The 14966-nt window shown below is 38.6% G+C and overlaps 1 protein-coding gene across 1 annotated transcript in view; it reads left to right on the top strand.

Moving 5' to 3' along the window:
- Positions 1 to 836: 836 nt before the first annotated feature.
- LOC107724823 (ETS-related transcription factor Elf-4-like) overlaps positions 837 to 14966 on the top strand; it is a 26103-nt gene continuing 11973 nt past the window's right edge. Inside the window, exon 1 of the mRNA XM_016533900.1 lies at positions 837 to 1013. The gene's annotated coding sequence lies outside the window, so the exon portion shown is untranslated. The remainder of the gene's footprint in view (positions 1014 to 14966) is intronic.

The raw sequence follows: 14966 nt of genomic DNA, 5'->3' as shown, positions 1-14966 counted from the left end.
TGCCCTCCCCTACTCTGTTCTCATTTTCGCTCTATCTACCACTAAAGTGAGTGGGAGAGGCAGAGGGCAGGTCAGTGTTCAACACCTTGAACATGCCATGAAGGAGGGGTGGACCAAACTGATATAGCTGGTCTAGCGTGGAGAACAGAAGAGGGCTGGGCTGTCATAGCATTGTCTGATGGTTTGAGAGCTGTTGCTGAGACTCATATGGCAGACTATAGTTTGTTATCTTTTAGTTCTTTCAATGATTAAGTTTTTGAAATTAGTTTTAACATGGTAGATTGAAGAACCTGCTGGATTGGTTGCTAACTGGAGGTTTTGAGGACATCTCTGAGGTTTCTTTGTCCATGGCACGTCATATTTGCCCTTTGAGGATTCTTGAACTAAGTTTTTAGAGAGATCTTAGCACTATGATCTTTGAGAAAGTGCAGTTATCGTCATTGAGCTAGTTTGTCAATATAACAATACTCTAAGAAATGTTCGTCTACCTGACTGAAGCTGACTTCATTTGAAATATAATCTAATGTGACCAGTATGCAAAAAACCCAAACTATTTATAAGTGAAAAGTTTCATGAGATCACCATATGAGATAACAATGATTTCGCCGTTGGGTATGTTTGAATTTTTACTTAAAGCAGTTGTGTTCTTCTAAAATAGCCCAGGTAGTCATTCCTTTGTCGATATGTTGTTGATTGCTCGGGCAGATTTGCATCACGTTTTCATATAGCTCTCCCCATTTCCATTGAGCAACACACATTCTCAGTGTCGAAACTGTCTTGATTCCTGAAACAAGCTCAGACTGGCATGCCTTGGTTTGTTCAACACCTTGAACATGCCATTCGATTCGGTTTAGACACACCCTTGGATTATAATTTTTTTTTTTTTACTCCTGTCAACATAATCTATCTCTCTTTTTTTAAGATTATTTCTTTTTATCTCATATTTTTTCAAGACTTTGATAAGTTTTCCACCATAACCATGGAGTTTGACATGAAACCCCTGAACCTTTAAGGTTAGTGACCATTTTGTATTTTTTTGATGTGATAGTATGCACTTGTAGATCTGCTAGCACCAAGTATCTGTTGTCTGCATTCTTAACTTTGTAAGCATTATTTGTTGTTTATTACATATATACCCGCATATGCAACATAGATTGTGTTTATTATGAAGTTACATTGTCTGATTTTTTTTAGGTCAACATTTAACCGCAGTATTTATATACAGCCTATATTACGATACAGCTAAGCAGTTAAATATCTGTGCGTTTGGTATACATTTAATAATCATCCAATGGGTCGCATAATTGACAATTATATAATAAATTGCTGCAGATGTGTTCAAAAACAGGTTTAGCGCCATTTTTGCACCGTTTTGCAGTCATACAAATCTAACAAAATGTATTTATTATATAATGTGTGGTATTTAAAAGTTTATAGTCACATGTTTTGCAAAGTATCATTGCCTTATATGGGTACCGAGAATGAGGTAGGCAATCATGTTTTGTAAGTCTATTGACCAAGCCCATACGACGGTTAGAGTGGGTTGCAGTGTCAAATTAATCTTTTCGATTACATCTTTGCCTGTTTTAGCTATATGCTTACAAAGTTGCCAACGACGCACAATGCATACAAATAACCTTAGCGCCAATGTGCTTTTTGTTCACGTAAGTGATGGTTTTGCTGTTATAGTGTGTCATTGATTCCATTACGTGGGCTTGTAGATTTCAGTTTGATTTTAGACTGGCTTATCAGGCCTCATCATTGCCATCAAACCTGGTCTGAATGTTACTCCATTTCCATTGAGCAACACACATTCTCAGTGTCGAAACTGTCTTGATTCCTGAAACAAGCTCAGACTGGCATGCCTTGGTTTTCAGGTACTAGATATAGGCTACTGGCAGATTCGCTATCACAGATGATTACATAATAGATTATTCAGTATCAACTTGAAGAAAATGAGAGAATATTGAGCAATTCAGTTATTTTGTATTTGAGCCAAGCAAAGAACTAGAGATAATATTTTTTTTTGTCCAAAACATATATAACATCATGGTTTAAGAAAGAAAGCGGAACAAATGGTCAGTCAGTTTAGCCAAAAGAAACACATGGTCTTGGTATAATAAGGAAGAGTGGCCTGCAATCTCTTCTTGGAAATGCCCTTTTGTTGAAGTTGATGACTCCCACCCACCTGCTACCCCCGTTTTGTTTTTGTCTCCAGCTTTGGTGGGCGATGTTCCACTGAAACTACCCACTGAATGGGTTCTTTCTGTTGTTCTAGAGTTGAGACTGGCCATTTACATCCTATTTCTCAGTGCATAGACTATACCAGGTTTTACTTTGGTCATAAAATATAACCAAATAGTAGATGCCTTTATAGTAAGAACATTAATTGATTGAGAATCTAGAAGGCATTTCTACAGAAACTTCAGAAACTTTCAGATCCACATAGATGCCAACAGAAGAGAATTTCTAAAGTTGAGGACTTCGTTGAAAATATTGTTGAAAGTTAGAATGACTAAATGTTTTTTTTTTATCATCAAATGTGTCTTTTTATTATTCAAGCATGTTGGCGTCAAAAAATGAATATCACTTCACTCATTATCATTGTTGTATCTCACCAGAGATGAGCTACACGTCACATGTTCACAGATGACTGATATCAGACCGCTTCCCATGTAAAACACACGACTTAGTCTTTTTGCTTAGATTGTATTCACTAAATTAGTCACAAAAACATCACATAGTCAAGCATTTCATGACAAAGGGCTACAAAATAACTAAACAACCAAAAGCACCCATTTAAAGACTGTATTGAAATCAATCTTATGAAACCATTCATTGCAAACACCGTGTTTTCCAGAACTCCTTTCTTTTGTTAAAGCAGTTGCAAGTTCCTCTTTTGATAGAAGGGCCTCTGTCTGTTTGTAACCTGCTGTACCGCCACTCTTGAGTCAATTCAGCTGCCTGACGTTCTCATTTAAGAGGAATTCCAGACTCAAAGCGACATGGTTGACATATTCCCATTTGCGCCATGCAATAAAAACGTTTACTGCTGACACCAGTTTAGTGTTGAGTATCGGACTCCTGGATGCTTGGGCCCAGACATTCAGTTTGAATAGTTGTTTTCATCTAGAGCTTTAGTTGCACAGGTGTATGTATGCATGTATGTGTGTGTTGCTAACAAGTACTTAGGAGATCGACCAGATGAGGACAAGTGCTTCCAGACATTCAGTTTGAATAGTTGTTTTCATCTAGAGCTTTAGTTGCACAGGTGTATGTATGTATGTGTGTGTTGCTAACAAGTACTTAGGAGATCGACCAGATGAGGACAAGTGCTTACCTCCCATAACTACAGAGAAGGGGCAGCCCCTGAGTCTAATTTTCTAGTCTGTCTTGTAAACAACGAATACACAGGTCAGACATGTGACTGGTTATCGTCATGGCAATTCAGTGCTTTTCATAGGAACAGCTCAGGGCAGATACCAGCCTTGAAATGCAATTACATGCAATTCAGGCTCACAAAGACTCCGAAAACAAAGAGCTCCACAGTTTAAAAGTTGTGAATAGAAGCGACCATTTCGCAAGCTCTAAAGCAACACGTGTGGTGACCAGCTAAGCGAGTATCTAGCATTTTAGAGAAACGCATGCAGGCTTTGAACAAGCTGTGGGCGGTTGCGTTTGACAGAACATTAAACCACAAGTCACAGCTCTAAAAAGACTTGCTAATGAAAATGTGTTCGTTTCTGATGGTTTAATGTGAGGCTTTTTTTCCTGAGTTTTAAAATTAGGATCTGTGGTCATGATATGAACTATGGTTCGTGTGTACAGCATCGTATCATCAATGAATGATGCTCAAGCTGTTGGAAATGTCCAAGCACAGATATTTGTATACATTTTATATTTTCTTTAGGAGATTCTAACTAAATAATAAAAAAAAAGGCATCTTTGAGGCTAGTTTATTGATACAACATTTAAATGACAATGGCTAAGGTTCATGAAAGTTGGTGGTGCAGTGTAATTGGATGGTTAATAGGTCCAAATGTGTCCAGTTTAGGAACACAGCATCCTCAGTTAGTCACCCTTTACATCAGCCAGAGGAAAGTTTACTCACAAATTCTGTAGTTACATCACAAACTATGGGGGTGACTAAATAATTTTTTGTAAGCTGCCTAAAATAATCCCTTAAAAACCTGAATATGTGTTTAACTGAGTGGGGTTGGAAGGTGTTTGCAGTAGTATCATATTTTAGCTGTGGAAAATTGAAATCCCAGAACCCTGGAGACCCATGGAAACTCTACAGACCTGAGGGTGTCGTTTACCACCCCCACATCCAAAAAGTTGTGTTTACAGCATTAATTTAAGGGCAGTTATTGTTTAAAGGTTTTTAGTATTATAAAAATTATTTTTTTTGTGACTTGTCCTTGTATACGTGTATATATTTCCTATTAGTGTAGTGTTAAAACAGTTCAATCCAGAACTTTTGAGATGACTGTATAACGTAAAACTCATGGAAGTTCTGTATGGCCAGTCATTTGGACACTTTTAAAAAAATAATTTGCTCTTTTGTAAGATCTTAAATTAAAAGGCTCTTTGCCATATGACAGGGGGATTGCTATGAGGATGCCAGTTTGTTTCAGTTCAGGCCACATTTTGACCTAATTGTTTGAAAAATAACACTATTCACTGGTTACTGTCAGTTGAAATGGAAACTTATTTGGTATGATATTCAAAATAACCTTCTGGCAGAAGCGTTTGAAATTGTAGTTTGTTAAAATAAACTGATAATTATTTAAAATTACAAGACATTAATAGAGAAGTCGTTTGATGTGCTAATTAATACACGTATATTAGATCCTTTCTATTTCAGTAGACTAATAATTATTTGTTTTTATGTTCACAATTTATGTACACACTTAAAAATGTTATACACTTTATATCTTGTTTTCTGGCTTTATTTTTCATGCTTAAATGTCAACTACTCTTCACAAAATAATGTTCTTTTTAGCAACATCATATGACCCCTTTAAGAAAATTATTGATGTATGTACTATATCTCATAACATTGAGAACACAATTCTGGTTCAGCACCTGAAAATGTGACTTTTGCAACAGTAGCTGGAGAGTTGGATCATGGGTTGAAAAATTATATGCAATTAGGCTGCAGTCAGTAGTTGGTAAAAAGAGAGGCCCTCCTGTATACCCTCCCCATGGGTTTTATTAGCCAGCATGGATCTGAAAGCTGTCTAAACATATCACTTACAGTACTGTGGACTCATCAGCCACTCGCAGAATAATAACAGCTTGTATTACCACGTTTAGAGTGAATGGACTTATGAACAATACCACAACATATTGGTAAGAGTAGTAAGTTTGGAAGTTTAATAAACCAGTGCCTTTTTGTAGATAAGATGTGAATCGTCTGGTTGGATTATGTGTTAATTTCAGCTCTGGGTATATACTGGGTCTCATTTCATAATGAAGAGTCTGTTAAGTCCCAGTTATTTCTTAACGTGCTTATTACTGAATATAGCTTGACTTTTTTACTTAGTCTGCAGCTTTATCCCATTTAACTGATATGTAATCACTTTATGGAAATGTAAGTGACCTCCTTTCATGTTGCAGCCATCTTACATATTGTCATAGTCGAGACCACATGACCTGACTAGAAATGAAAACTACGCCACATATTGCACACGGCCCCTGCAGCTCCACAGGGCCAAAGGCAGACCTTACATAACTTATGATAAATGCTATGAATGTCAGTTATTTTGGGCCAATTATGTGAGCTATAAAGTATTTTATGATGCATTATATTTGAGGAGTGCCAGCCCCTCAGCTAGGAGTGTATGACTTAGTATGACTAGTTTTAGAGCCTGATGGTTATATCAGACAGATATGGGTTGCTCCAATTACATGTTAATTCAGGTGTATTTAGGAAAATGACGTCAATCAGTTTTAGATGCAAGTTCTTAGGTGTGATTTTGTGTGTGTGTGTGTGTGTGTGTGTGTGTGTCGGGTTGCTCCAATTACCTGTTAATTCAGGTGTATTTAGGAAAATGACGTCAATCAGTTTTAGATGCAAGTTCTTAGGTGTGATTTTGTGTGTGTGTGTGTGTGTGTGTGTGTGTGTGTGTGTGAAATAGAGCAGTATTCAGAAGCTTGCTATTGCTGTTCCTCTACGTTGCATCTAAAAATACAACAAATAAAATTTCTTAAAATAATATCAATACTAAATGCCTAAGTTCAGTTTAGATGAAGGTTAGGTTTGGATGAAGGTTTAAATGCTAGTTTTAAATGTCAAAATATTTTGAAGGATCTAGAACGATTCTAATAGTGCAGCTTTTGGCCATGTGGACAACTCACGCAGTTTGTGTCCAGACCTGTTTGGAATGCTATTTCCATTTAAAAGCCAGCTTCAGTTTCTTTGTACCCCTAGCTTGTAGATGTTTAGCTATGATTTCAGGCAAGAGATTTGATTCTCACGTATGCTTTTTGTTCTGCAAGGCCTTGAGCGCCCAGAAAGGAACTTAAAGTATACTAAAGTGCAGTTAGTTTCTCTTTCACTGACAGTGAAGTAAAAAGTAAACTTTGAATTTTACTGCTTTACAGTTAGCAAAAACCTTGTGATGCTTATGGGCTTATCAAAGGTAGAATGCAAGCCGTGTCGTCACTGGCTGTTTAGGGTTCCCAGAATTTTATTTTTCGAATTGTGAGGGTGCAAGGCAGGCGTGTTTTGCTGCTGTATTCAGGGTGCATTTTTCCCTCCTTGTGCAGACATATGCTGTGACATGTTGGTATTGGTATGAGTGTAAACACATCGGGGATGGGTGAGTCAAGATGGCGGGGGTGGCGCTATTTCACAACATTGCATATGTCGCCATAGACGAAAGCATGATAAATACAGTCTCAGGAGAGCTGGAACATCCCCATTTATCAAAGGCGGCATTATCAGTGAGCAAGCCTTGATTTCTACCAGGTTCAGTAGTACTGGCATTGAATTCAGTGTGTATATTGAAGTTAGTTGACTTTTATTCACTCAAGTGTGAGATAGACGTTCTAGATATTGTTTTAGAACCTGAATCATTTATAGAGTAAAACAGTAAGAGCTTTTTAGCAAAGATTGAGGTTTTATGCTTAATGTGTTACAGATTTTACAGAATATAAACATGGTCAGATGATTGTGAGTGAGAGGGAGGTGCAAACACTTGGGTTTGAAGTCAGTATCGGGCTGAAAGCCCTGAGCTTCTCCAGTCTTGTCATGCTCTGAATTGTTCCTGCGTATAAGTCAAAACATTTAGTCTTTGTACCGAAATATCTGAAATGTTTTTCATATTGCATATGCAGCTGGAGGCAGCGCAGATACTGTGCAAAGATCCTAACAATTAGATTCTGGAAGGTTCTTCAGCCAGCACGTCATATTGAAACAGCTGTATGCGTTTACAGTACATACAATCAGCACTGTTAATTTACCATAAGATATAATTTTCCCAATCAAAAACCTAATATTAGATTTTTTTTTTATTGGCATTATTAATATTTGATATTTAGTTGTGCATGCTTATTTTCTCTATTTTTACATTGACGTTACCTTTTTCCATCATCTAACACTCACTTAAACTTAAGAAACCTAAAAAAAACTGTCAATATCAATTTTTCTACATTTTTTACATTGCAATGTTGTGATACCTAAATTCACTTGTAGTATCATAATAACTGATTTGAGTTTTTAGTGTTTTATTTTTAACTTATCTAGACAAAGTATTTAATTTTAATATCAGCCATTTGTCTATTATCAGCCATAACACGAAAATTATTATCCGGTTGGTGGTATCGAATTTTAACATCAGCGCATCCCTAATATCCAGAGGTGGGGCCAAGTCATTGTTTTGCAAGTCACAAGTAAGTCTCGAGTCTTTGCATTCAAGTCTCAAGTCAAGTCCCGAGTCAAGACAGACAAGTCCCAAGTCAAGTCCCGAGTCAAGACAGGCAAGTCCAAGTCGAGTTGCAAGTCCTCAGCTTTAAGATTCAAGTCTTAAACAAGTCATTAGTGCTTTTTGCCCAAATTAGTGTCTCAGTACTACTTACCATATCAAATTCATAGTAATTTATATCAGGATGGCAGGTAGAATATTTGACATAGTTCAATTTCATGTGAGATGGGTGCCCTTAGTAAAACTACTCAAGTTCCAAAATAGGATAAGCAGTAAACTATTTTATTAATAACAGAATAGCAAAGACAACATAATTTCATAGAAATAACAGCTGCAACATACTTTGCATGTGTGCATAAGAATAGCTATATGCTTCTAGGTGTTATATCTAAGCCAATGAGCCATTATTTGGAACCTCAATGAAACAGATATACAATAAAATGCACATGCAAACAAAATATGTAACTGATCGACAAAAACAGTGGAGATCTGACAAAAACAGGTCTCAGAGAGGTGTTTATTACAAATAAAAATGAAAATTAAAGCACATCGCGTTGGCAGAGTGGATGCGGATCCATCACTCATGTTGCACCTCGGTGTCGGACAAACAGAAGAAGTGAGGAATATTTAACAGCAGCGGTCACGGTGATGATGAGGCGCCAGCCAGTGAAGTGATCGCGGCCGCGCATCTCGTTTCTCATGCCCGCTCCGTGTGTCTGCTGGGCGGCGATCAAACGGGCAGGGCAGCGCTTTTCACGAGCGGAGATCGCTACTAGACGAATCATGTAATTTGTTATTTGTTTATTTATTTATTTTTATCTCTGTTCTTTTGTCGTAAGCTATGCTATTACTCCATTAATTTATACTAACCTTAGTAGCCTATCCAGCGCTCCCTGAACGCAGTCTCTGGCTTATTGACAGTCAAGTGCAAGCACGCTGCAGGGACGCGTCTATAACGACTTTGATCTGATCATAAAGTCTTTCCGAGTACAGGGCTCAAGTCCAAGTCAATCTCGAGTCCTTGCTGTCAAAGTCTAAGTCGAGTCTCAAGTCTTCTTTAATTATGTCGAGTCGAGTCGCAAGTCATCAAATTTGGGACTCGAGTCCGAGTCAAATCTCGAGTCAAGTGACTCGAGTCCACACCCCTGCTAATATCATTCCAATGCCACTATGCCATTTTGCAAATACTGGCAGTTGTAGGTGACAGAATTTGAAATGGATAACTTTTACATTTTGGGCCTCAAAGTTTGAAGTGCAACACAAACTTTTGTCTTTTTTAGCCCCTGTGGCAATTTCCTGTCCTGTTTTCACAAGTCTGACGTGTCTTCCTATCTGTGGTGTGCGGCCTGTTGCCACATAGTAGAAACAGATCACGGGTAAGAACATTTTTTACATTTTGTAGCACACACCATGTGCTTTTTAAGAAGTCCATCAGTTTGGGTCAGCTCGCAGCTGGTAAGATATAATTAACTTACATTTTTAAACATCAGCCCTTCTATTGCCGATCAGCATCTGTACAAATGCCTGAGGACACAACATTCACATAGAGGAAATAGCTAAGCGTTTAGTAGCAGGAGATGAACCCTGAGAGTGAGATGTGTGAGAGAGGAAGTGAGTAAGGGTGCACTAAGTTCTGTTCCTCATGTTGTTTTCTCAGTAATTAACCCCAGTCTGCAACACCCATACTACATGGAAGTTAGTCTGTAAAACAGTCGGTTTCTTTTTTGGCTTAAAGTCATTAAATGTATGTATTTTTAAATCATGAGATTGGCGTTGTGTTTGTGAGGTCTTGATTTGATGATTTTAGTTGATAATACCATGTCTGATTGTGGTGGTATCAGCACAGTAGAATGATATCTGAGATGATATCTGGGATGATAAGTGAAGCTTTTTGAAGGTGTCTGAAGAATTCTGAGAACCAGACTTGTTTTGTTCTTCTCAGAAGCAAACAACTGAAGGGTGGCATGATCTGAGGGTGATGAAGAGGGGGTTTAGTGTAAAAGTATATTTTATGTGCACAAATGATACAAATTTTGTGTAAGATATGTGCCATGCTGGTATTGTTAATACAAAATGATTTTTTTTTACATTTTGTAATAGTGGTTACCAACTAAATAAAATATTTGACATTCAAACATGTCGAAAACACAAAAAAGTGAGAAATACAGAGTCTAAGAGGAAGGGGAAGAAGTTTCCACTCTCAAAATGAGAGAGAAGTGTTCACTTGTTTGTGGTCTAACAGTCAGGAAGTAGCAGAAACCGACTGCTCAGTGATGCATTTCCTGTCACTGCAAGATTCACAGGTCAGTTGTGGCTGTTCTCTTTCCTTTTGCATTTATCTTTCTTTAGTTTTAGGGTTCCTTTACCGTGGCTTAAAGTTTGACCAACTGGTATTTACTTTTATAGGGTAGGTTGTATAATATAAACTTGTAGCACAAGCTAAACTGAACAAAAGGTGGTTGTCTGACATTTTAAAGTTCAATTTAAATCATTTTAAAATTGTTTGGAAAACCATCAATCACATTTCCATAAGGGTGGATGCTCTTTGTCATCTCCTCAAACAAGTTTCCATCTGGCAAAGATGAACACAACTGGTTTTAAACAAACGTCTTTAGACCCCTAAGGAGTTTAGTGGCAGGGATTTTGCCCTCACCTGGCCTCAGTCTCACCTCCCTAGCCTTTAATGTTTGGAGAGCTGAGCTCCAGGTTCAAAGATAACAGCTCCTGTCTCAGGTGGGTGTGGGCTAGACCTAGACTTTTTCTAGCACCTCGAGGCATAGTGGAAAAGTACAAGACTTGCAAGATGAGATTAAATTTGCTTCATCTTCTGCAAAGGTAGCAGAAGGTAAAGCCTTTCTTCTCTCTCGGTTTTAGTGGTTCTCGAAGCAACGTGTTTGTCTCTCTCCCCCCTTCTTTTTACTTTCGCCTTCATCCCCCTTCTTTCACAAAGGTTGCTCTAGTTTTTATAATGGCCTTTTTTTAAATCTTACCTGGCTTATGCTTTTATCCTCAAAACACTTTTTTTTGGATCTGACTGTATTAGATAGACACTGAATTCACGACTACTGTGGCAGAAGTTGCTATGTTGTGTTGTTGTAGACTGATGTGGCAGTGGGAGTTGCTTGGATGCTAGTCTCATTAATTGCAGTCTCTCTTGTTCTGTTGAATTAGCAAACACTCGCCTCACAGGCCCTTGACCTTTCTCCCTAATGTATAATGCACTCTTCTGCACTTCTGTGACCAACAAAGGGGTGTGTGATGGTGATACTTTCACATCACTTTAAGAGGAAGGGAAAGAAAAGATAGCCTTAGTCGCAGTCTTTCTGCAGTACTCATTTTGGTACCTTCGCTTTATTTACTGACAAGTGGCTGGTTTCGGATGTGCATATTCGGACGCTCATCCATAATTGCACACATGCTTGGGTAAAGAACATTTGCGGTAATGCGAATGCATATGTGAACAGTCCGATGCACATTTTGGTAATAATGGTCGTCTTGGTGAGATATATAAATGTGTATATAATTGGTTACATCTAATTTGACTGTCAACACGTGGGACAATAAATTGGAAAATTTGTCAAAAGGACAATTATATTAATAGAAAAAAGAGAAAACAAATCATTGCCCTTAAATGATTTCATTATTACATGTAGCATTGTTTTGATGTTGCCAATTTAATTTGTTAATATTTACACTATCGTTTCAATATTTTTTGAGCACCAAATGATTTCTAAAGGATCGTGTGACGCTGAAGATTGGAATAATGGCTGCTGAAATTTCAGCTTTGCCGTCACAGGAATTAATTTAATTTTAAAATATGTTAAAGTATAAATCAGTTATTTTAAATTATTATAATGTTTCACAATATTTCTGTTTTGACTGTATTTTTGATCAAACATATGCAGCCTTGGTGAACATAAGAAAAAAACGGGGAAAAAAACCATCCCCAAATATTTGAACGGTAGTGTGTATTAATATTTAATCTTTCAAAAGAAGAGTGTTAGCATGTTAGTAAAAATTTTTATTTTTAACAATTGAAACAACTCAATTGAAAATTTGATAAAATTGGTATCACTTGGACATAAAGCTGTAGCAGGATAGTAGCTTCTGTCAGGGCTGTTTAAACGATCGTGACCATATTATAGTTGAATAGATGAGTTTGTTTATGTCCCTCTGACGGCCCTAAGTTTATTATCGCAGCATTACAGGACTTTACTTGAGTTGAAGTGTCATATCCTCACAGGAACTAAGCTAAAAACACCCATGTTCTGCTGAGTCAAGCAGATGACCCTGTTGAAAGAGGCTTTGTCCTCCATATTGATCGAAAGGTGGGAACAAGCCTTCAGATGTCTCACAAGACACACATAAATGTTCACTAGCTCACTGGGGGTGTTTTTATGTCATATTTATATGGTGGAGCCAGCATTGTGGAGTGTGGTTTTGCTGAAACTCTCGAGACTGGCATGTTCTGAAATGCCAGGAATGCCAGTCCTCCTTCCTGACCAAGCAGGAAAAGAGCTTCACATTCCTCTCGCTTTCCCTTAGTCAGTATCTCTCCGAAAGCCCTAGTATCCCAAGCTATTTTGAGAGGCACTCTAGGCAAGTTTTTCTCAAATGCGTTGACATCATTATTGCCATGACATCACTCCCCACAGTGTAACTAGAGATGACTTCGCCCTCTCCATCTCCATCCATCCCTGTGACGACATCAGAATATGGCATCTCATGATCATACCACATCTTGAATCCATGAGCGTTCCCATCAAACCACTCACCTACATTAGTTGATCATTCATGTTTGAATTCGCTTGCTCTGTGATTAAATTCCATTGCAGGGTGACTCATGGCTTAGTCATTCGGTTGGCTTAAATTACCTCCTTTCATGGTCAACACTGAGCTCAGCTGAGGACTCTACAGGGGCGGGTGGGTCGACAGGGTCAACAGGGTAAGATGTATTTGTTCGTAATCATTCTCCCCTCAAAACTGGTTATTCCATTTAACATTTTAGTCAGCGTCTTGCTATATCTTTACTTGTTTTGACAACACAGACTAGGCGCTTTGCCAGACCTGTACGAGCTGCTGCATCAGGGCAATTAGAGACTTGAACGGACGTTTTTCATGTACACATCATAGTTTTACCTTTTTTGCTGAGCGTGTATTCTTGACAGACCTCAGTCATGGAGTGATTCCATGTGAGCCCCACCCTGGAGAGTGTTTGCTTACTGAAGTCTTGAGTACTGAGTAACACTCCCTCCCTCTCGGCGCCTCTGGATGACGTGCGGCAGGCCCTTGTTTTGGCCCATTTGCATGTGCATGTGCATGTGTTGGGACAAGGCAAGTGTTGTCACATCCACTTGTATCATTCCCAGGCTGCAGTCACAGTGGCGTAGATCACTCGCCATGTGCACGGTACGAGGTCTCGTTATATACCGCTGGGAATCAGCGTGGAGAGCGGCATGATGCACGCAATCACAGATTTGCACGATTTTGCTCCCCACCAGGCTCATCTCTCTGTGTGAAATGCTCCCATCAATCCCATATCACGCTTTCATTTGCCAGCACATCACCGTCAAATGGTGTGAATGACTTCATTACTCAAAAGCAGGGCTGTAGACCATGGCAAGATTGTCTAATAGAATTTCAAGCTGCGAGCTGTGGCTGCGGCGTACGCAGCTGCAGTTTGAGGTACAGAGAGCTTTTTGAATTGAAAAGAAGAACTGAGAATGACATGAGGCCATTTTGAGCTAGTCTGTAAAGGAGGAGGCAGAGCTCAGCCATGCTCTCGCTTGGCGACTTCTGACCCTTGTCTAACGCTACGGAGACTTCATGGGCGAGTGCTTTCCCAGACTGCAGAGGTAGGCATGACCCACTCTGTGTGTGGTCTTATTTTGCCAGGGGTATCACTATAGTTGTGATTATCATTTCTAGCACTGTTGATGCTACAGATATGGGCGATACCTCAAATTGTGTGGTTCATTGAGAAAAAGTGTACTTTTTTGATATAAAATGCTCTAAAATACACCATAGATTTACCTTGACACTGATAGAGAGACCCGAGCATCTAGAAAAAAAAAACTGAATTTAGGGATACATGGTGCATCAGCTGATTAAATAGATATCCATTTTTTTCTAGTTATTGTATTGGTCTACACTACCATTCAAATGTTTTATTTAGCAAGGGTGCATTAAATTGATCAAAGGTGACGGTAAAGACATCTAAAATGCTACGAAAGATTTCCATTTCAAATAAATGCTATTCTTTTGAACTTTCTATTAATCAAAGAATTATCACAGTTTCCACAAAACTATCAAACACAAGAGTTTGCAGCATTTATAATAACAAGAAATGTTTGTTGAGCATCAAATAAGCATATTAGACTGATTTCTGAAGGATCATGACATGTGACACTGAAGATTGGAGTAATGACTGCTGAAAATGGTAATAAATTATATTTTAAAATATATTAAAATAGAAAACAGTTAGAAGTAGTAATAATATTTCACAATATTACTATTTTTACTGTAGAGACTTAAAAAAATAGAATAGAATTTTAATATCTCTTTTAATATACCCTACCAGATCATCAAAAAGACTTGATGATGGGCTCTTTTGATTTGACGTAAACCCATAGCAACGACCCAGAACGCCCTAGCAACCACGTGACAACTCCCAGAGCATTGTGGTGGCAAGAAAATAAATAATTGTTTCAAAGAGCTTGTCTTGACCAAAGCAGGGAGAGGGAACCTTCAGCAGGGTGCTCCGGGGGGGGGCGTCTGGTTAGTGGTAATAATAAGCTGGGCCTCTCTGGCATACCTCATCCTGTTCCACGCTCTCCTGGAGAGACAAGGCCGCACGAGGCCCCATGTTGAGTATGGGACTCCAGCTGCTACGGGGGCCTTGGGCACAGTCCGAACTAAACAGAACATTTGTTTGACCTCCCTGCCACCCACATGGGCCTATCTTTCCTATTCTCTTTATCTGCCCCCATTATACTCCTTTACCCACCCACCCACCCACCCAAGCAACCCTAACCC

The sequence above is a fragment of the Sinocyclocheilus rhinocerous genome, unplaced genomic scaffold (genome assembly GCF_001515625.1).
Source record: "Sinocyclocheilus rhinocerous isolate Xijiao unplaced genomic scaffold, SAMN03320098_v1.1 scaffold1687, whole genome shotgun sequence".
Lineage (NCBI taxonomy): Eukaryota > Metazoa > Chordata > Actinopteri > Cypriniformes > Cyprinidae > Sinocyclocheilus > Sinocyclocheilus rhinocerous.
The sequence above is the reverse complement of the archived record's forward strand: the minus strand, read 5'-3'. Positions and strand labels throughout refer to the sequence as shown.